Source organism: Phragmites australis, chromosome 12 (assembly GCF_958298935.1).
Source record: "Phragmites australis chromosome 12, lpPhrAust1.1, whole genome shotgun sequence".
In the NCBI taxonomy this organism is placed as follows: domain Eukaryota; kingdom Viridiplantae; phylum Streptophyta; class Magnoliopsida; order Poales; family Poaceae; genus Phragmites; species Phragmites australis.
Window position 1 is genome coordinate 9,806,767 of NC_084932.1, and position 22,084 is coordinate 9,828,850.

A 22,084-nucleotide genomic window follows, 5' to 3' on the forward strand; every position below is an offset into this window, starting at 1 on the left:
ATCACCCGGCTCGTTGTGTTCTCGAACTTGCATGCCCTCTCATTTGGAGCTTCAAACAACTGCACTAATGACTAGTCCTGTTCGAGATAGTTCTGCTCCAGTCGCTGTCAGTTGAATTGTATGCATCACGAATATTGGCTCCCATTACTGGGAGCTCCTCTTTTTTTTTTCTTCTTGTTAAACAGAAGAATGTCTTTAAAGTTGTGTGGATTGTTCGCCTATACCTATCAGTCTATTCGCCAATTGCAAAATTGTGGATTGTTCGCCTATACCTATCAATCTATTCACCAATTTGGTCTATATAGACTTAACAACTTGCAAAATTGTGGATTGTATTTAGAAAACTAGGAATCTTACCCCTCAACTCTCGATACCGGTCAAATTACCCTCCTAGCCAATTTAAAGGTGGTTTATATCTTATGCGGCATTGGCTTTGACACGGTGGTGTCTATGTCATCATCCACATCATCACCTCTCTCCTCATATCCTAAAAAGAAGTAACGAGCCCACATGTCAGCACCTTACTCCCCTCTCCTTCTTCCTTCAATTCCTCATCTCTCTCTTCTCATTTCCTTTCTCCCTATACACCGCCCAAATCATGCCTTGGCATGGCTTGAAGCTGCCATGGCTCAGACCACTCTTGAACTCGCACTGGGCAAGAGCTAGCATGTACACAGGGCTAGCTCTAGATGGGGGTAGGCGGGGTGGTCGCCTCAGGCCCCAAAAATCTAGAGGCCTCCTCTCATATATGTATACATGTATGAGCTTTGGCTTTTGACCGGTCTAAAAGAAATAGCTTTGCTGCTTTGATTTCTTCAGTTCCTCTCATGCAGATGATGCAGTCTTGATTCGCCTTCTTCGGGCCTCAGGTGCTGCGTAGTGGATCACGTCCTCATCGGTCGGTACGGGCCGTCCGATCTCGTGAACCACACATGCTCTTCAGAGACGGCGTCTGGGTGGGTGCCTCCCCCGGAGGGATCATTCACACCGAGGCTCCTATGTTTGTCTCATCGCTCAGGTTTGCTGACCCTATACATGGTTTTACAACGGCCTTGTCTGAGGATCCAAAACAAATCACTAGTGCCCCTATCTAATACATACAGTTGCATGAATGCAAGCATGTTTCAATAACCTAGATCATCTATAATGCATTGCTAGTACTTTAGTTTCCAAAAGGATACCTAAACTCATTGAGATCTAGCCAGGTGTTGCACTGTTGTACTAGCATATTCATTGAAGCTAGAAGCTTCAATCTAGTACTGTTATGTAGTTCTCCAAAATAAAGGAGAAGGTAGAGGTACCACTAATTACCAAACAATATATCCTCCTTTATGTTAGCATTATGATTGTTTTAGACTCGAACCGCCTTTAGCGAAAATGAGCTAATTAAACTATAGAAAAATTATTAGCTTCACCAGATAACTGAATCAACAAGTGAAAAGAAACACGATGATTCTCGTAGAAAAAACGAACAATGGGATGATCATTTTTTTCTCTGGTTAATTGTGATGTTCTTGGAAGGGATAATTACATATTCTTCTCAGTCGTTGCTAATAAAAAGCTAGATCAGCTACTCTATTTTGCAGTATAATTGTAGAAAACATAGAATAGTATGTTATTTGATATCTGAACTTTAAGTGTTTATCGGAAACAATTTTTAATGTACTGAATATTACCTTTACTTTATATATTAATTAATTTTTTATGTTACAATTCAATGGGCTCTGTTTTTAGTTTCGCCTCGGGCCACTAAAATCTTAGGACCAGCCCTGCACGTACAACCACTAATCAAGAGCAGTTGCAATAAATCGAGAGCAGCTACCAGCACGTAAGCGCTGTTGCATTGATCCATGCGATCGAGCTGCATGCAGCACGCACGACAGGGAGGGGCAGACTAGGCACTGGCATCAATCGCTCTCCAACACTGCTTAGGGAGAGATGGCGTATGCTCCCCGATTCAATCAACTATGTAACTCCACGTCCCCGTCCCTAGCAAAGGTTAGGGCTGGCGCTGCACATCAACGGCATAGATGTCAGCGTTGACTGCATTAGTCGGCACTACTATGAAAACCCTGAGTATAGTTGGTTCAAATGCCATGATTGTAGTTGATTTCAAAAACTGAGTGTGATATGGTTATCACAGTCAATTGTTTTCTCAATGGCCTTCTCAAATCATTTCGGTCAGTTTTTAACCACTTACCACAGTTTTTAACCACTTACCACAATTGGTTCCAGCCTAGAACCGACTGGATTTTATCCTAGTCAATTTGTTGCTACAACCAACTAGAATACCTTCATTATTGTCGTAGGGCCCATCCAAGAACCGTTGCAATAATTTCTAGATTATCACAGTGAGATGGTGACTAAAACTAATTGTGATAATCTAGCACAATATACTTATCACGACTAGCTGTTAATCAGACAAAGCAGAGTTGCTTGGTCTGAACAGGAGCCACTTGAGGGCGGCAACCATTTTTCAATATTTGGGAGGAGGAGACTCAAATTTTGAAAGAGGCTTTGATTTTTTTGTGATTCAAGGTATGTAGTTTTTATCTAGCTACCTTGATTCCATATATTAGATCTAGAATGGCTAGCTCTAGGGTTTAGGTGAATGAGAGATGAATGTGGTTTTAGCCATTTATGGCTTCAATTTTAGATAGTATTCTTGGTGCATGTTAGAGATCCATATGAATTTAGCCATCAATTTTAGATATTATTCTTTGTGCATCTTGCTCCAATTTAGGGTTTAGACCTTTTCATTCTTGAGTTCATGAATAAGGAATTTTGTATTTATTTAGGTGAATATGGAAAGGAGCTATTAGATGTGTCGAGGGTAAATCTCTGACAGTGATTCTGGGGTATGTCGGACGGTGGGTGCGTGAACGATGTTTCAGGGAGAGAATATGTCTATTCGTGTAAACGAAGATTTGGGGATACTGGGGGTTATACATGTTTGGGTCTCCCGGAGAATAACAACCCTACGTCTTGTTTTTTGTGTTATAGTAGATCTTACTTGGTTACAGCAGTATTCTAGCAGATTGCCAGATCTGATCTGTCTGTGTTACAATGGGATCTTCATCCCTTTATATAGTAGGGAGAGGGAGAACTAACATGTAGGCACTCCGTAGCCTTTAATGCTACGGGATGGGACACGCCCCCTACACCGCCTATGACCTTATCCATCGGGGCCGGTGCCTGGTGAAGAGAATTGCCCGGGCAAGTGTCCAATCAGGTCCAGCGACCAGGGGGCTGGTCGTGGGTTTGTGTGAAGATGCGGCCAGATTGGTCACTGGAGGCTTTGCAATGGTCGGGGTAGCTCATCAACTGATTAGATTTTTAGGAAATGTTCCCCTGGCTGTTTGCACCCTACGTGGGTCTTGTTTAGCTGGGGTACCTCTTTACTTGGTACACCGACAGTAGCCCCCAAGCTCCCCTGTGATCGCGGTTTGGCCTGATCCTATCACCTGGGTCCCAGGGAAAGCGCAGTTTGCCCCAGGAGTGGTTATTGACGCTGTCCGTCCTCAAAGTTTTAACCTTTGAGCTTCGCATCACGGGGGAGGTTTCAAATGTTCTGGGAGGAGAAGAAAGGGGGAGGCATATTTTATTGCCGTTTGGACCTGAAGGACTTTTGGCTCTTTCTGCGTGCCCTCTTGGTTTTCGAGCGGTTTGAAGGTTTTGTTGTAGTCTTTTCAAAGGACGGGTGTTTGAGGGTCCTCCGAATCCTTCTCCACTCTTTCCTTCTTTTGAGCACTTTTGCGCCTAGAGTCGAGTTTCTTTGTCCCATCTTGTGCTCGGCTCTGTAGAGTAGACGGACCCAGAGGTCATGGCATGTTCCCCTCCCTTCTTACTGGAGAGGTTGATGATTTTGGATGAATCGGTGGAGGGGGTTTTATTTCACTCCCCGAATTTGCCTGTCGTGGTGCTTCCGGACGAATCTTCTGTCGTGGTCGTGATCACGAGATCAGAGCTGATACCCGCCCGAACAACACCCACGACCGGCAAGCCTACGCCGTTCTTCAGAAGGCCACCCTCTGCAGGGCTGTCTCGCTGTCCTGCCTGGGCGGACCCCCTGGTTAATGTCATCGATATTTCAGATGACGAGGAGGAGATTGTTTGGAACCTTCTGGATAAGAGGATCGATGAGGAGGAAGAGTTGGAAAAATGGAAGCGAGGTCTTCGGGGTGTGCTAGGGCTGGTCAACAGCCCTAGCAGGGCTTTTGCGTCAGTCGCGCATCCTGGCCCCTATGCTGGTCGTCGTTCGATCCCTGGAGCGGCGAGCTGTTGTCACAGGGAGGAGTATAAGTGGTTCCTTGACTTGTTCAAGGGGCAGATAGAGGTGAGTGTATGGCAGGTCTTACACGTCAGCCTCGCGCTGGTCTCCAGGTATGGTAGTGGCCGTCAAGCGCGGTCGGACGCTATGGTTGGAAGTCCAATTTGCGGGGAGTCTGTTTTTGGTCAGGAGGTCCTACAAAACAAGGAGTCTGGTTTTTTAATTTGAGGACTTACAGGTCGTATTTCACGCTCGTCCGGAAGGTCCTACAAAAATAGAGAAAACATGCCCGTTTTTTAGCGACCCTACACGTAGAACTTGCATAACAGGGCAATGTTCCAAGAGTTGTGTAACTCACGGCCGTCCTCCATGGCTAACTTGACCGTGCCAGGTCGGGTGACATTGACCACCTTGTAGGGTCCCTCCCATTTGGGGGAGAGCTTATTTTGACCAGCCTTATTCTGAATTTGCCTAAGGATGAGGTCGCCTACGACCAGTGTTCATTGTCGTACCCTTCGATCATGGTAGTGTCTGAGGCTCTACTGATACCGGGCGGCTCGAATTAGAGTGCGATCGCGGAACTCTTCAATCAGGTTTATGTCGTCCTCTCGTCGCACCACTTGGTCATTGTCTGAGTAGATGCTGACTTAGGGTGACTGGAGGGCAATTTCGGAGGGGAGCATGGATTTTGCGCCAAAGACCAAGAAGAAAGGGGTTTTGGCCGTGGCCCAGCTGAGGGTCGTCCGTAGCAACCAGAGTACCATGAAGAGTTCGTCCACCCAATGCCTTGAATAGCTTTTAAGCTGATCAAAAGCTCGGGTTTTGATCCCTTGTAGTATCATCCCATTTGCCCTCTCGACTTGTCCATTTCTTTGGGGGTGAGCCACAGATGCATAGCAAACCTTAGTCCCGATTTGCTCGTAGTAGTCTTGGAAAGCACTACTGGCGAATTGAGTTTCATTGAACATGATTATGCGGCTTGGACTGCCAAATCGCACTACCTGCCTCCGTATGAACTTAATCGCTGCTGTGGTGGTGATCTTCCTGACGGGCTCGTCCTCGATCCACTTAGTGAATTTATCGATTGCCACGAACAGGAACTCAAAACCGCCTGGGGATTTTGGGAATGGTCCCACAATATCGAGCCCCTAGACAGTGAAAGGCCAAGAGAGTGATATAGTTTGCAGTGCCTGGGCTGGTAGGTTGGTATTTCTGTCGTGGTACTGGCACGACTTGCATCGTTTCACCAACTCGCAAGCATCCTAGAGGGTAGTGAGCCAATAAAATCCTTGCCGGAACGCCTTTCTGACCAGAGTGTGGTATGAAGCGTGGCTACCACATATGCATCCATGGATATTAGAGAGCATTGTGCTCCCCTCTTCCTGAGTGATGCATTTCAGTAAGAGGTTGTTGCTCTCTCGGCGGTAGAGGCATCCCTCTACCAGGGAGTATCTGCGGGCTTGCTGCGAGACCTTTTCTGCTGATGCATCATCATTAGGGATTGCTCAGTTCTGAAGGTAGTCCAAGATCTGATCCATCCAGGTCGTACCCGAACCGAGTAGGGCGACCACATGATGGTCACCCGAGGTCGGCGGCATCGAAGGAGGCGTTGCCTCCAAAGGTGTTGTCTCGGGTGCTCTATTTTTGAGCGGAGCATCCCCGTCACCTTGGCCCGAGGCCGTGGTAGATGGTCATGAGAGTCTTTCTTCAAAGAAGATCGGGAAAAATTCTCGAGAAGAAGCTAGTCGGGCCAGCTCATCGGCTAGGAAGTTGTCCTTGCGAGGGACGTGCTTGACCTCAAAGCCGATGAAGCGTCGCTCTAGTTTTCTCACTTCGGTGAGGTATGCCGTCATCGTCGGGTTAGAGCATTGAAACTCCTTTTGCACCTAGTTTACAACTAGTAGCGAGTCCTCTATCGCTAATAATAGTGTAATCCCAAGTGTGGAGGCTGCTCACATTCTGGGCAAGAGGCCCTCATATTCAGCAGTGTTATTAGTGGCTGGAAAATACAATTGAACGATATACCTGAGGATGTCACCAGTGGGTGAGGTCAGAACCACCCCAGCTCCAGCTCCCTTCAGCGTGAATGACCCGTCAAAATGCAAGGTCCAGTGCTCATCTGCCTCCGGTCGCTGCACCTGCTCAGGCTCAGAGGACAACCACTCGGCTACGAAATTGGCCAGTGCCTGAGACTTGATAGAAGTTCAAGGGATGAACTGAAGGTTGAATCCCCCAAGATCCACTGTCCACTTTGCTATTCTCCCTGTTGCATCTCTATTATGGAGAATTTCCCTAATTGGGAATGAGGAGATCACCTTGATTTTGTGAGCCTGAAAGTTGTGTCTGAGCTTGCGAGAGGCTATCATGATGGCATACAACAGTTTCTGAGCCTGTGGGTATCGAGCCTTAGCATCGTGTAAGACCTCACTGATGTAGTATACTGGTCGCTGGAGGCCCTCTCGCTTGGTGATCAGGACCGCGCTTGCGACATGTGGTGTCGCGACAACATAGAACAAGAGCTCCTCGTTGGCCCAAGACGCGGTTAGTACGGGAGGGGTGAAGATGTACCTTTTGAGTTCTTGGAATGCCGTTTCCGCCTCTGGTGTCCACAGGAAGTGGTCATTTTTCTTCAGGAGTCTGAAGAATGGCAATCCCTTTTTCCCCAGCCTTGAGATAAACTTGCTTAGGGCAGCAATGCATCATGTTAGTTTCTGGACTTCCTTTAACCTGGTGGCAGCCGCATATGGCCGATGGCTTTGATCTTGTCGAGGTTTGCCTCAATCCCCCGATGAGATACGAGGAACCCCAGCAGCTTTCCGGATGGAACACCGAATGTACACTTCTCTGGGTTCAGCTTCATACGGTACTTCCGGAGATTATCAAATGTTTCTTGGAGGTCGGCGACTAGGTCTGTCTTGATCCGACTCTTGATGACCACATCGTCCACGTATGCCTCGATGTTTCTACCGAGCTGTGGTCGGAGAATGAGTTGAATGCACCGTTGGTAAGTGGCGTCGGCATATTTCAGGCCAAAAGGCATTTTTATATAACAAAAGATCCCAAAGGGCGTGACAAAAGGCGTTTTCTCTTCATACGCTCTACACATGCTAATTTGATGGTACCCCAACCGGGCATCTAAGAAGTATAACAGGTCGCTGCCGGCAGTTGAGTCAACTAGCTGGTCGATTCGGGGAAGGGGAAAAAGATCTTTCAGGCATGCTTTGTTCAGGTCGGTGAAGTCGACGCGCATCCTCCACTTACCATTGTTCTTCTGGACCATGACTGGGTTAGCCAGCCATTTTGGGTTCTGTACCTCCCAAATGAAGCCTGCCTCAAGAAGCTTGTCGATCTCCTATCGAAGTGCTTCCTTCTAGTCTACCATGAACCGGCGTGCCTTCTGCCTGACGAGTTGTGGGTCCGGCCATACAGATAGTTTGTGCTCGATCATATCCCTGGGGACTCCAGGCATATTAGACGGATCCCATGAAAAGACATTCGCGTTTGCCTGGAGGAAGGTGACGAGCGTGAGTTCCTATTTGGGGTCCAGTGAGGCCCTAATCTGGATGGCCCTGGTCGGGTCAGTGTTGTCCAGGCTTACTGCTTTGAGTCGATCATCTGGGCTGGTGACGACCTGGACTTTTATCGACCATCCACTGGGCTTGGCGGTCTCGGGCTGTGACCCGGGAGTTAGCTCAACCATGTCGAGGCTCCTCATGTCGCAGTGTAGGGCCATCTTGGCATTGCCGGCAATGGTGATGGCCTCTGTTGGCCTAGGGATCTTGATCGCCTGGTACACGTAGTGAGCGACGACCATGAACTGGGCCATTACCGTTCGCTTGAGGATCGCGTTATACGCAGTCTGGAAGTTGGCCACATCAAAAAGGATCCTTTGGGTCTTGAAGTTGTCCGGCGAGCCGAAGGTGATCGGTAGCTCAATTTGTCCTAGCGGTTTGGCCGATGAGCCCGGGGTGATTCCAAAGAAAGGTGGGGAGGGCTTTAAAGAGCTTCTCAGAATTTGCAGGGCGTCCAGTGCATCGGTGAAGAGAAGGTTGATCGAGCTTTCACCGTCGATGAGCACGTGGCCTAGCCAGATGTTCTATACCGTGGGTTCAACCACGATAGGGTAGCAACCAGGGCGCCTGACGTATGCCAGATGGTCGGCCTGGCTGAAGGTGAGCGGGACCTCCGACCACTTGAGACGCGGGCTCGTGTCTGATGCGATTGCCCATACTTCCCGGACCATCGACTTGTACTCCTTATTAGAGGAATATGTCGCGGCACCTCCGAAGATGTGATGGACCATGTGGTCAGCCTGTTGGTATCCTAGTGCCGACTGGTCGGGGGTAGCTTGGTCTTCATTGTTGTTGTTGCATTTGTGCTTGCGCTCTCCGAGCTCCTGGTCGATGATGCCTCGTACGACCTTGCATTCGGTTAGGTCATGGGCATCCGTGCGATGGATCAGGCAGTAGCCCCGAACTTTTTCTCTCGTCTTTCTTTTTGAAGCGTCGGCGTGTAAGGCCGGCTTGTTCGACTGCCAAGACCTCAGGGGATCCGGCTTTTCGCTTGCTCTTCTTATTCTTCCGGTCGGCTCCTTTGGAAGAGGCGGGCCGGTCGGTTGCTGGGCATGACCTGGAGTCGATCTGCCGCTCTCGGGCCTCCGCAGCCTGTGTGCATTTGTTTGCAAGCTCAAAGAGATCGGTGGTGTTTCGGATCATCTGGGTGGCCAGCTTCTTGACCATTTTCTGGTCTTTGAACCCCCCCCCTCCCCCTCCTTTTGAATGCTATGACCACGGATTCCCCCGTGATCCTTGGAATGTCCAGCGCTCAGTGAAGCGTCGGATGTATTCTCATAGCGACTCGCCTTGTCGCTATCGAACCTGATACAGGTCATCCTCGACCCCTGGTCGGGAATAGGTTCCCTGAAAGTTGGCGATGAACTGGTTGCATAGGTCTTCCCAGGAGTGAACTGACCCATGGGGGAGATTCATCAACCAAGATCGGGCAGAACCGATCTGAGCGGTAGGAAAGTAATTGGCCATAACCTTCCCGTGTCCTCTGGCAGCCTGCACCATGGTGGTGTAGATCTGCAAGAACTCTTCTGGGTTGGTCAAGCCGTCATACTTTTCAGCTAGGACAGGCCAAAATTTGTCCAGCCAGCGCACCTCTCGTAGCCTGGCGGACAGGGCGTTACACCCCGTCCCGTAACAGGGCGCTGCTCGTTGCTGGATGGTGGTGCATGTCCCGGGAGAGAGACGGTGGTCTCTGGGCCCTGGTGATGGGGTAGAGCCGTCCAATGCTTCCCTGCAGGGGGAAGGCGTACGGTAGGGTTGTTTGCCCTTTTCTAACACCCATTGGGCCCTGTTCTCCTCCTCTCTAGTGGTCACCTGGCTCTGGATTACGCCACGAAGGTCATGCTGGCGCAGGGAGTCGTGTAGGTCGGAGGGTTGGCCACCCCGACTTGGTGGTGGCCTACGAGTACTTCCCGTTGTTGGGGGAGCACGGGACCTATTCCGTCGCGGGCCCGGCTATGACCCATGGCGACCACGACCCTCACCAAACCTCGTGATAGGCGTGGTGTGCGCCGACATGGTCTGGCGCCAGGTGGTTTCCGTCAGGAGGGCGAGATCACGTAGCCAAGGTGCCGCCGGCGAGCCTTCTGGTACGGACACCGGCGGGTGGCTGAGGAGAACCCGTAACGTCTGGAGGTTCTGTACTGGCGTCATGGTCTCATAGTCGAGACGTTGGGCGTGGAGTGGTGATAGGCCGCGAGGTGGGGATCCCCCAAGGTTGGGGCGGCGCGATGTCCTGGGTGAAGATGCCACCGTAAAAAATGCCCTGTGCAAGGGCGCCTCAGGACGGTGCTGGGAATGCTGGGGCTGTCTTGAAGCTCCTGCCTGTCCAGTGCCAGGCTGGTTTCCCCCTAGGCACAAAGCGGGGGGTTCACTGCCGGCGTTTGAGGCGTGGAGCCCTCCAACGCCCTATGTGGAATGGGCCGCCATGCAGACCTCGCGTTGGATCTCAGAGCTCCCTAATTCTGGCTCGGTGTCCCATGCCAGGAGTACATCTGGTTTGTCCAGGTGGTATCCCATGACAAATACGTTACGGCGGCTAGGGTCCTCGGAACGGGACTCAGTAGTTGCCATGGATTTGGCCATGGGTAGCTTGATCAAGTTTTCTCAAACTTACTGAAATGACAAAAGCGTGCCCCCTACCTAGCGCGCCAAATGTCGAGGGTAAATCCCTGACAGTGATTTCAGGGTATGTCGGACAGTGGGTGCATGAACGGCGTTTCAGGGAGAGAATGTGTCTATTCGTGTAAATGAAGGATTTGGGGACACCGGGGGTTATACATGTTGCTCTACAGGATTATGTTGTAGAGCCTCTATGTCAGCTTGAGATGTGTTTTCCTCCACAAGGTGAAATGATGAAGTGGTTGGCAAATGGCCTGTCAAGTACAACTGCATCATGGCAAACATGTGACATCAATGAGTACACATTTTATACTACAGGCCAGGATGACAAGAGCATGGTCCAAAATAGCGGTGTCCATATAGATGCCTATGACAACAAGGGGAACAAGAACACCTATTATAGATTCATAGAAGAAATTTGGGAGCTCCCGACTACGGTCCAATATTGAAGGTCCCTATGTTTCAATGCAATTGGGTCAAACTCCCAAAGAACGTGGAGGACAAGTACATATTCACTTTTGTGAACCTCAATCATGTCGGCTACAAGGACAACCCATTCGCACTTGCTAACCATGTTGCGTAAGTCCTCTATATAATTGACCCTGCAAATAAGAACATGCACATAGTCTTTTAGAAAAAAGAAGGATTGTTGGAGTTGAGAATGTTGAGGATGAGGAAGAGTACAACCAATTCGACGATGTGTCATCTTTCAAAAACCCTAAAAAAACCAGCTTGTTGAAGTAACCCTTGACAAAACTCCCTTTCTACGCAACGATCATGATGAAGGGACAATTGTTAGAACCGATTAGCTTGGTTAGTTCAATAATATGTAACTTGACATTTACGTGGACTTGATTAATTCTTCCCTTTAATATATTAATTACTCGAATTTATGTTAAGTTATTTAATTAAAACTACATAATCAAGAATAATTAGTTAATATATGTTGAGTTAATTAATAAAAATTATGTTCACAAAATAGTGATATGGTGCAAAGCAACTGAGATTTACCCAGATAGTTGAATATGAGAACCGACTGGGTAAATGAATTTCCTAGTCAGTTGAACTATGGAACCTACTCGGAAAATAATTTCCTGGTCTTTTAATCTATAAAACTGACTAGGAAAATGCAACCCCATATAAACGCATGGGATCCCGTCTATCCACCCCGTCCTCTAGTCACGCATATCCACTGACCTAAGACTTATTCATCGTCATCACCACCTCCCATGTCAGATCCGACCATGACCCTTGTTAGCCTCTTCCCCGATGCCATCACTGTAATCCATCGCATCACCGAACCTGCCCTTGGTGTCCGGCCCTCCACCACCGTAGCGTCGCGAATATCTATTGTGCTTTCCACCATCGTGACATAACCAAGATCTGTAGTGCCCTCCACCACTATGACATTGCCAAGTTGTGTGGTGGCTTCTACCACTGAGTTCGCCCCCAACGTTTATGCCCTCCTCCATAACACCACCAAGCCTGACAATCAACATATGCACCCTCCACCACCGCACAACATTGTCATCCTCCAACAAGGCCAATGCCCTCGAGCTACCGCCACCGTCGTCCTCCACCATGCACTAAGAGCCCACTATCATCATCCTCTACCGAGGCCAAGCGTGTCACCGTCGTCATCATCTTCCATCGACATCCCTGAACCTGCTGTCATTGTCGTCCTCCACATTGTTGTTGTCATCCTCCATCATGGGGCACCAGCCGTGTGCTAAGGTGGGGGCTGATCAAAAGCAGGAGTTTGGGTAGGAGTCGACTATCTATCCCAGCGCAAGCAGGAGCCTAAGCCCACAACGATAGTAGTCCTGGCTCCAGCCAGTTGCTGACCTAGGAGCCCACAGGAGTAGGAGCTGGCCACTGACCCAAGCGTTAATAGGAGCCTAACCCTGGATAGGTGCCCTAACTCATGATCACTGACCCCGAGCCCTAGAAGGAGCCCAAGCTACAACCCATCCATGGACAATGAGGTATCCACGTGCCAAACTTTAGTTTGATGCATTGCTAGATGATGCATGGATGCATGTATACATGTATATATACATGATTGGATTGATGTATATATAGATGATGCCTGTTAATGATGAATGCATAGATGACGTTTTAATGTGGCAATTTGAGTTTAACTACTAATGATGATAATGTCTAATTTGTTTTTAACATGGTATTGTGCTATATAGTGGTTCATGTAGGAAGATTTACCTAAACCCTTCTACCCCCATTAGTAAGTTCAAATACTTGGACAAATAGTTGAGGCATAAATGACTTAAAGTGGGCTTGTGATGATTATGCTACTTATATGGTTTAGGGTAGTAGTATGACTATCACAATTCCACATGTTCTTTTCATCTCTCTCATATTCCATGAGGAGTGGAACAAGAAGGTGTGGAATGGCAACTGTCCATGTGTTGTTGCTTTATGAATTGTTCCCATGAGCTTAGGCCCTTCTTTCAGTTATGTTCAGCTTCTTTTCAACTGCCTATGATGTTGTTGCTTTAGGTACTTGCACCAATGTTACCCTCCATGGCTTGACAGAAAAAGTTTACCATTAAGGGGTCTTAGTGTAACCTCTCTTACATGAGCCAATGAGGGCAATAGTTGCGATACATTGTGCCTAAGGAAATATTTTGCTACATTTCCTTATAACGAGTTTTCTTCATTTCTTTTTTCTTTATTTAAAGATGTTGGTCAGATCTTCGCTGCAACCATCAGAACATGAATGTGAACCAAGGACGATTGGGAAACGAAAGTAGGGACAACATGGTAGAAATGAGAAAGTTGATGGTCGATTGACCATCATGGAGGTCGATGAAAAAGAGATCGTTGTTCTACCTATAGAGATCATAGAGACATACTGGATGTAGTGTGGGGTAATAGTTAAGGATAATTTCCTCATCACCGTAGATGATTGGAGGAAGTTTGAATGGCTGGACCCCAGAAAGAAAGATATGTTGCAGAGTCCGCTTCATGGAAAATTTGAGTTCCCCGAAGGAACCCATGCACGGGTCCATCGACATGCTTTTATGACAATGGGCTAGTACTTCCAGAACTATAAACATGATCTTAACCATGATTATGTGAAGAAAAACTTAGAACCCTATGTTGTGTATGGCCACCTGCGACCGGTATGGGATGCCTTTGTGGCACAAAAGCGGTCAGGAGAAGCTTTCAAGTCAAGTGCAGAACACAAGGAGATCTAGAAGAAGACCAAGCACTACCATAGGCTAGGCTTGGGTCGGTACACGAGAAAGATACATGAATGAAGGATGAGAGAAGAAGAGGCTCATCGGGCCCAGAAAGGAAATCCATTAAGAGATCTGGATGATCAATGTAGGTTCAAGGTCTACACCAGTCAGATACAAATGAAGATAGGGAATTAACTTTCAAAAAGCCCAAATACCAAGTTGTGGCTTAGAAAATGAAAGAGTTGACTTCCTAGTCCTTGTAAGGGTCTTTCACACCTGATAGGGGAAAAGGCGCTCTTACTATAGCACTAGAAAACAAGGAGCACTCGGGTCGTACTCGAGGCATGGGAGCTAGGTTTACCTAGGAAATAGCCAAACACAGCATGCCAACTCATATAGTAGTTGGAACAGATCAAAAGCCAAGTGCAAACAATGGCTACACCAAGCTCTCAGGGCAAGCATCAATGTTGGTGTAACTAGATTGGCCGGCCCTCTTGCTTGACGGAGTAGCTGTGGGTTCACCCCATTTCTAGAAGCAGATGATGGCGCATATCCTGTCGATGATATCTATGAGGCTACACTATGCAAGCTCCATGTGTCAGCTTTGAACATTACAATTAAGGTTGGTGCGGGGCAAGATTATCCAACCTCAGTAGGGATGTTCTTGCATAACCTCTCGGTACCCCCCAGGTTACGCAAAGGTCCAGGTGGACCTGGTAATTCATGAGTTTGTTGGCATTAAGTTGGACATCCCCATAGAAGATGGTATCACAACTTTAGGGGATGCTCTCCACAACCTCATTTTTTGGTGTAAGTGTCATTTTGTCTTGATCCTTCCGGTGATGGCCTCTTCAATCCCTCCAACGCCAACTTCATCAATCCCTCAGTTGGCATTACCTTCTCCTCCATAGCCAACATTTCTGCTACCGTCACTTTAACATCAAAAGTTGGATAAAGTGATTAGTGTGAGAACTACATAGAAGATACGGGGTGGCTCCATAACCTCTCCTAAGAAGAAATAGCTCCTAGTGTAATCCAAGGCATCTGGCTCAAAGCGCAAATCATACAATGAGCCTTTACCCAACTCCAAGGCACTCAATAAGGTGAAAATCAAATTAAAGGCCTCAATGAGGTGAAAACCAAGGCCAAGGACTATAATAAATTATGAGTTCCAAGGGTTTATGAGCGAGGGATGTTGTTATGCTCAATAAAAGACCTAAACAAGATGACACCTTCATGCAAGAGAATACACGATTGGTACACGTAGGCGAAAAATGAGAAGGGCTTATATAGCCTCATTGGGAGATAAAAATATAAGCATTTTTGCCACCTTGAAGGTAGATTTATTGTCGATTTTGATGACTTGCACAACATATTCCACTTCATACACCTTTCTATAGATCTACTAAGATATTAGGCATTATAAGTGTATACAACCTTGGTCTATGTTCATGTTACTACAATTAAATTCCTAGTTACTTTCTTATTTACAAATATATGAATAATGAAGCCATCGAGCTTAAGGAGGCGGTCAGATCCTTGACCCACAATCGATCTGCCAGCTTGCCATCTAGATCGGGCAAGACCATATCCTGGAATACCTAAGAACTACTATGCTTGAGAAATAAAAGTTGAAGTACATCCTCAGAGCCTACAACTTTTGGTAATTGCTTACAACTAGTGTATTTTGCACTTCAATACTTGATCAACTAACAAAACTTATGCTTATATGTTATTTATACACATGCAACGACAATTATATCCTTGTCCTTATGCCACGTGATAGCAAGACGGTGCTCCTGGACCCCTTGAACTATCCTATAGGAAAATACGAAGAATTTATGATGACAGTAAAAGGGTAGAACAAATTCTATATAAATTGTGCTCTTTACATTTTACTTTAATGGTTGATGACAATTTTCTGAAATCATTTACATTGACGAAAGGGTGGAACAAATTCTATACAAATTGTGCTCTTTACATTTTACTTTAATGGTTGATGACAATTTTCTGAAATTATTTACATTGATGGCATTGAAGGGATACAAGGCCAAAGGGGGGAAACACAACGCAAAGAATGACGGAATGACTTTCTGTACTAATTATCTGGTAACTACATATTCTTGTATATCGCACGATTTCTTGTAATGATGAATATTATTGAGCTAATGATTATGTTATTATGTTTTTGCAATGCCACAAGCAGCCACCAGGCACCATGCTCTATGGATAATATGTTTGCCACTATATACGGAAAATGATGACAATAATGGCCGATGAACCTCCTGAGGTTTGTCATTCTACAAAATGTGATAGTAGTTTCACCTTCTCATCTTTACATTTATTGTTACATGTTTTTTTCTCTTTTACACAACATTACCTCGTTTCTCAAAGTGAACTAGATGATTCCAATCTTTCAAAAATCTACGGAGAGTTTTGCTACTTTCTAGTGAGCCAGGTCATTAACCTAAAAGGCTAGTTGTATGATAGAAACTAGTGGAGACTACTTATTTCATGAGTCAATGAATTTGTAACAATATCAAGTGGAGATTATCGGTTTCTATTATTTTTTATGCTCTTGTGGTATTGAACTTCATGATGCCCTTGTGAATATATGTGAATGTATATGTGTATCTGTTGCTTGTGTTTGCTGCTTGTTTCAGAGTGCATGGCTAGCAATTTCTAAGGCTAGCCTGATTACTAATTACTAATGGTGCATGTTTTAAACAATCCTACATTTTTGTAAAGAAGATCGACTATAAAAACATATCAAAAGGTAGTCGGTTCTAGTTTTGAACTGATTATAATAGAACAAACATTCCAGTCGGTTCATATCTTGAACCAACTGCAATACTGAAATTATCCTAGTTGGTTCAAGCTCTGAACCAAATGGGGTAATCCTTATCGCAGTCGATTCTCTACCCTGGATATGATAATTTTCGATTATCACAGTCGCTTGAGTGCAGTCAGTTAGGAAACCAACTGTGATAGCAATTCTGAACCAACTGCACATGGCCTCCCTATAGCAATGCGGCATCGCGATGGCCGCCACCTTCGATCTAGTGTCCACAATGGCGAGACTCGCCCAGATCTACCTTTTGTGCCCCTCCATCATTTCCTCATCCTCCCGATACCTCACCGCGCTTGCCATCGTTGTCAGTTAGGAAACCGACTGTGATAGCAGTTCCGAACCAACTGCACATGGCCTCCCTATAGTAATGCGGCATCGCGATGGCCACCACCTTCGATCTGGTGTCCATAGTGGCGAGACTCGCTTAGGTCTACCTTTTGGGCCCCTCCATCATCTCCCCATCCCCCCAATACCTCACCGCGCTCGCCGTCGTTTCCTCATCTGTCGTGCTTGTTGCCCCAGCGACGACCGAGGATGCTATTACGAGTGGTTGTGAGGCTACAAGGCCATCGACTCGCCAAGTTATAGGCATGGTGCCGGGGAAGGCATGGACGGCGACGCCATTGGCCACCACTTGTGTGCACCGCCACCTGCACGATTCTACAACCGGGACTGAGATGGGACAAGAAGGAGGTGGCGATGAAAATAGTTGATATAGAGAGAGATGTGGAGACTGGCAGGTGGGTCTCAATCTGAGTGACATGGCACAAAAGAGCATGACGTGGTGCAAAACCAATGTGAAAAGAGGGTAGGGGTAGGTTGATCGGTATCAAGAGTTGAGGGGTGTATGATTTCTGGTTTTCTAGTTCAGAGGGTTGAACTGGACTTGTTCTTTTAGTACCTAATCCAAAGAAATAGAAACTTTTGGTCTAAAAAAAAGAAATAGCATTCTTCCCATTTCTATAACGTACCATCCCACGCCGCATACTCTATTTCCTGTCTCATTATCTATGCATGGTGCGTGATTTATTATCTTATTGTTTTCGTGATTTTACTATGATGCCGTGATTTCAGTGACTGCAATACTTATAAACTAATACACAATTTTAGTACTAATGGTTCCAGGGTTGAAATTAAACGTGCCTCGTAGATATTACTGTAAGTCACCAAAATCATGGGTACAAGAAACAAAACACTGAAACAAATAATGAAAACCATGAGAAATAGCATTAACCTACGTCACGGGGCTGTCTGGATAGTATTACAATGTTACAGAGGAATATAAATGAAACAAATGATTTTTTTCGCAAATAGGAAATTTGGGTCCATGCCAGTAAGAGTGGAAAATGCCTACCCACAGTCCGCGGCGCAGAGCAAGTGGAAAATAAATCATTGTGTTTGTAGTGGGCATCCATGCGTGGACAATGACATGTCTCCCTTAAAAAACTACAATATTTCTGTGACTAGAATATTTTAAAATAATATATGAACGATATTGACGATTAGAAGGGATAAATAAACGTCTCAATAAATTTCTTATGAAATCGATGATCTTCTCCTATTTAGATCACTCAACGCATATTAAAACTCAAGCAGAAGAAAAAATCAAGAGAAGTTTTAATAAGAGAAAATTGAGGCAATACGACACCACAAATGGTATATAAATCATAGGTTCTATTCAAGATCAATTCATGTGTCTTAACACTCGAAAGATCCTAACTAGCAAAGAAACAAGAAAAGATGAATACCGAGCAACGAAACTCTCCAAGTTGATTGTTTGGAGTCAAAGGAATTCAAAACCCCATCACATAAACGTGTGCTTCGAATTTTATATCTCTAGCAACTAGAAAATGACCTTACAAGCTGCTAAAATTTCAACCAAAAAATAAAAATGAAAACCAAAACCGAAAAGGAAAAGCAAAAACTTACACACAAGACAAGAGAACCAAGAGAGGGAAACTAGAAGGAGGAAAAATCAAACATGTGAAATAAAATAAACTTCATTGCTCAAAGAGATCAGTCCTATTTTAGACGAATTATAAAAAAATTTCTCTAAAACTTTCACTTATTATATAGGCTAAGCACTCATCATCCTCTCCACTAAAACCCTAACACAATACTCTCATATGAGTGGTACAACAGGCTCAAAATGGCTGATTCTCCGTCTCCGATAGCCCTACCCCTCTATTTATAGGTCTAGGAAACTTGATCCTAAGTTTCCTAGCTTTTTCTCAAAATACCACTCTATTGTAGTACACTTCTACCTACCACCAAGGTTATTTAAGCCTATTTTCTTCTTCATTCATCGGACGGCCGCGATGCCTTTACGACTTAGCTTTGCCTTAACGCAGGCTTCGCAATGGTGCCACGTACTCCTTCAGTTCTCCCACGGTTTTGAGGCCAAACTGCGAAACCCTAGCACGCTTCTCAAAGCATTACTAGCCGTCACTTGCTTCCACCTAAAGCAAGCGCTCCGATGATGATGTGTGTCCTTTGCCTTATGATCTTGACCACTGGCAAGTCTCACGCTCTCGATGCCACCTGCCACCTTGTCACTTGTACCAGCATTCCCTTCGCTTGACTTTGTCAACATGTCATCTTCATCCTCCGTTTCAAGCTTTGTTTGACCTTCATGTGTACAGCTAGGATCACCCTTGACACCGTCCGACCCTCCTTGATCGTCCGACACCAAGCACCCACTTAGCTTCGATCACCCGTCATTGACCGTCAAGTTGCAACCGTCACCTGCACACCTTAAAACAAGCAAACACATTTCTTCACACTTCAAAACATCTCCAGGTTAGCACAAAATCAAAAACTTTAACTCAGAGCACATCCTGCAGAAAACGTGAACACCGGATGTTTTGGTGTGTTCTGCTCCTAAACACCGGTCCATCCAGTGAGTGTAACACTGTCTGTTCTAGGAAAACTTTGCTCTCTGCAAGAAAATGTCTCGTGAAAGTTTCTGGTGATCTTATGTCCATAATCGGATAATCCGTTGTGTGCCAATCCACCGAACCACCCTTCTGCAATCTCTCTGCAACAAAAGGTCCGGTGTATTCTCCGGTATTCACAATCTTAGAATCGGACTATCCGGCGTACATAATCAAACTTGGCGCAAAATATCTCCTCTCTGTAGAAAATACTCCGACGCTCTTAAAGTCCATCACCGAACCATCCGGTGTTTGCTTTCATTTCTACTTCGGCACTGAAAATGCTCCATTGTAACCACCACACTCACTGAATCTTCCGATGCATTGATCTGCAATTTTACCTGAAAAATTGCTCTCTGTAAGAAATAGTCCGACGAGTATACACTGCCTACACCAAAACTTCCGGTGAACACCGGAACATTCAATGTTCACACTGGAACTTCCAGTGTGTGTAATTTTTCTGCGTACAGAGAAGAATTCACTAATTCCAAACACCGCAAACTCAAGTTAGATATGAAAAAGAATAAACATCCACAAACACATGTTAACAAGTCCAAGACATATTAACTATTATTAATGCCTCATCACATGCAAACCAATGCACTTCACTTGGTTTCTCAATCCCCCCTTGATGAGTGCATTGACAACCCTCAGAGCACAAAGATTTAGGATAGAAGAAGTAAAGCACATCCAGGTGACAAAACTTGAGAAAGAGTAAACAAAAATCACTGGGCATAAGACATATTGCAAAAAGGCCGAAAATAGACAAAGACAAGCCAAAAACCTCAAAAGATCAAGAAAAGCTCAAAAACAAATGCTCCCCCTTAATGAATACACATTTTTTTATTATTCTTTGAGATTTGTTGTAAATTTTCTCATTTCTCCTCCTTTGTAGCATATTTTTTTCTTTGTGCATATGCTCTCCCCCTTTGGCAATGTAAACATCAAAGATAAAATATTATGCAATGCATGAACATGCAAACCTAGTGAGCTTTCACAAGTATACCACAAAGCATTTGCAAGTGCTAGAAAGGTGAAAAGAGCTCCAGAAAGGAGAGGATGAAGCTCACAATTTCACAGAGGATAATTATGATAAATTAGAAAATAAGTTTTATTTAGTAAAATAATTTAGAATAATATGTTATAATCCTTTTAGCGCTCAAAAAGAGACAATGACACAAGAACATGAAGCTTGACAAGCTAAACCCAAAGAGTTGGTTGGCGTATTTAATTTCACATAACCAAATCATGTGCAAGGTGACCACCACATAAGCATCCACTCATGCTGAGGCAATACAGACATTAAAAACTAGTCAACTTCAATCTCTTACTAGGCAAACAAGCATTCATAACAGTAGGCTTTGCAAATGCTCATATATGAAACCAAGACTTAGTTATATCAAGTGATTAAAACAAAATTGATCATTTAGTTACATTTCTTTCATTTTTATCCTCAAGTTGACTCTTATCTAAGCGAAGTGTCGCGTGACTAGGTAAGACAAATATCTTGAGGCTTCAAGTATTTGGATCATATTTTAGCACAAGATACTTGAATTCACCACATTATTCATATTTTCACAACAAAACAAGTTTTCACATGATCAAGTCAAGTAGTGTCTTTGTGACACAATGAAAACATGTTCCTCCAAGGTTCTATCATAAGCTAAACATTTTATAACGACAGAAAATATAGTGCAATATTCTCTAATCCACTATCTTGAACCAAAAGGACCTAGAGCAAGATATTAATCAAACTAGCCTTAAAACAAGTATTGACTAAGCCTAAGCAATTACGAATATAGTGATCAAGAATGTAGTATTTTATAACTTATACGATTCATAAAATCGCCAAATTTCATCTTAAGGGGAGCAAGCTTGCTTGAAATGTATCATCAAAGCATCAAAAAGAGTCTAAGATTAAAAGATTGCTCCACACAACTAATCAACTTAGTCTAAATTCAAGTCTAGCAATCAAAAATACTAAAGATATACAAGTCAAAGCTCAACTATTATTATTATCTTACATTATGAAATGTAGTGCAAATACAACAAAAGTAAGATAGAGTATGTACAAAGGACAACTCCCCCTCACATAATGCCATAGGGATGGCACACACCGAGCTCGCCTCTCAAATAGGCAAATCTTGTAGCATCTAGAGGCTTGGTGAATCTATCGGCTAACTGATGTTGGGTATCTATGTAGCTCAATTTAGTGTCCCCCTTCTCATTGTGATCTCTTAGAAAGTAAAATCTCACATCTATGTGTTTGATTCTGGAGTGTTAAACTGAGTTGTCTTGAAATTAAACCCAAAATCCCTCAAAGTAGCAATCATCCACAAAATCTGTGAGCAACATCTAGCAGCAGCTACATATTCAACTTCAGCAGTAGATTGCACAACACTAAACTGTTTGCGAGAAGATCAACACACAAGAGAAGTACCCAAGAAGTGACAAGTACTAGAGGTATTTTTTCTGTCAATTATACAACTAGCCAAATCCGCATCCAAAAAACCTCGAACAGAAAACAAAGAGAAAGCAGAAAACTAAAGCCCATACTCGAGAGTGTGCTCGAGATACCTCAGAATGTGTTTCACCGCTTGGTGGTGAGACGTTTTTGGTGAAGCGTGGAAGCGAGCACA

The 22,084-nt window shown here is 45.0% G+C and overlaps 1 long non-coding RNA gene across 1 annotated transcript; it reads left to right on the forward strand.

Annotated features, from left to right (window-relative positions):
* Positions 1–511: 511 nt before the first annotated feature.
* On the forward strand, positions 512–16,054 carry LOC133886210 (uncharacterized). Its single transcript, XR_009903373.1, has 3 exons — positions 512–1,018; positions 15,702–15,770; positions 15,868–16,054. It is a non-coding gene; the product is annotated as an uncharacterized LOC133886210 (long non-coding RNA).
* Positions 16,055–22,084: the final 6,030 nt, after the last annotated feature.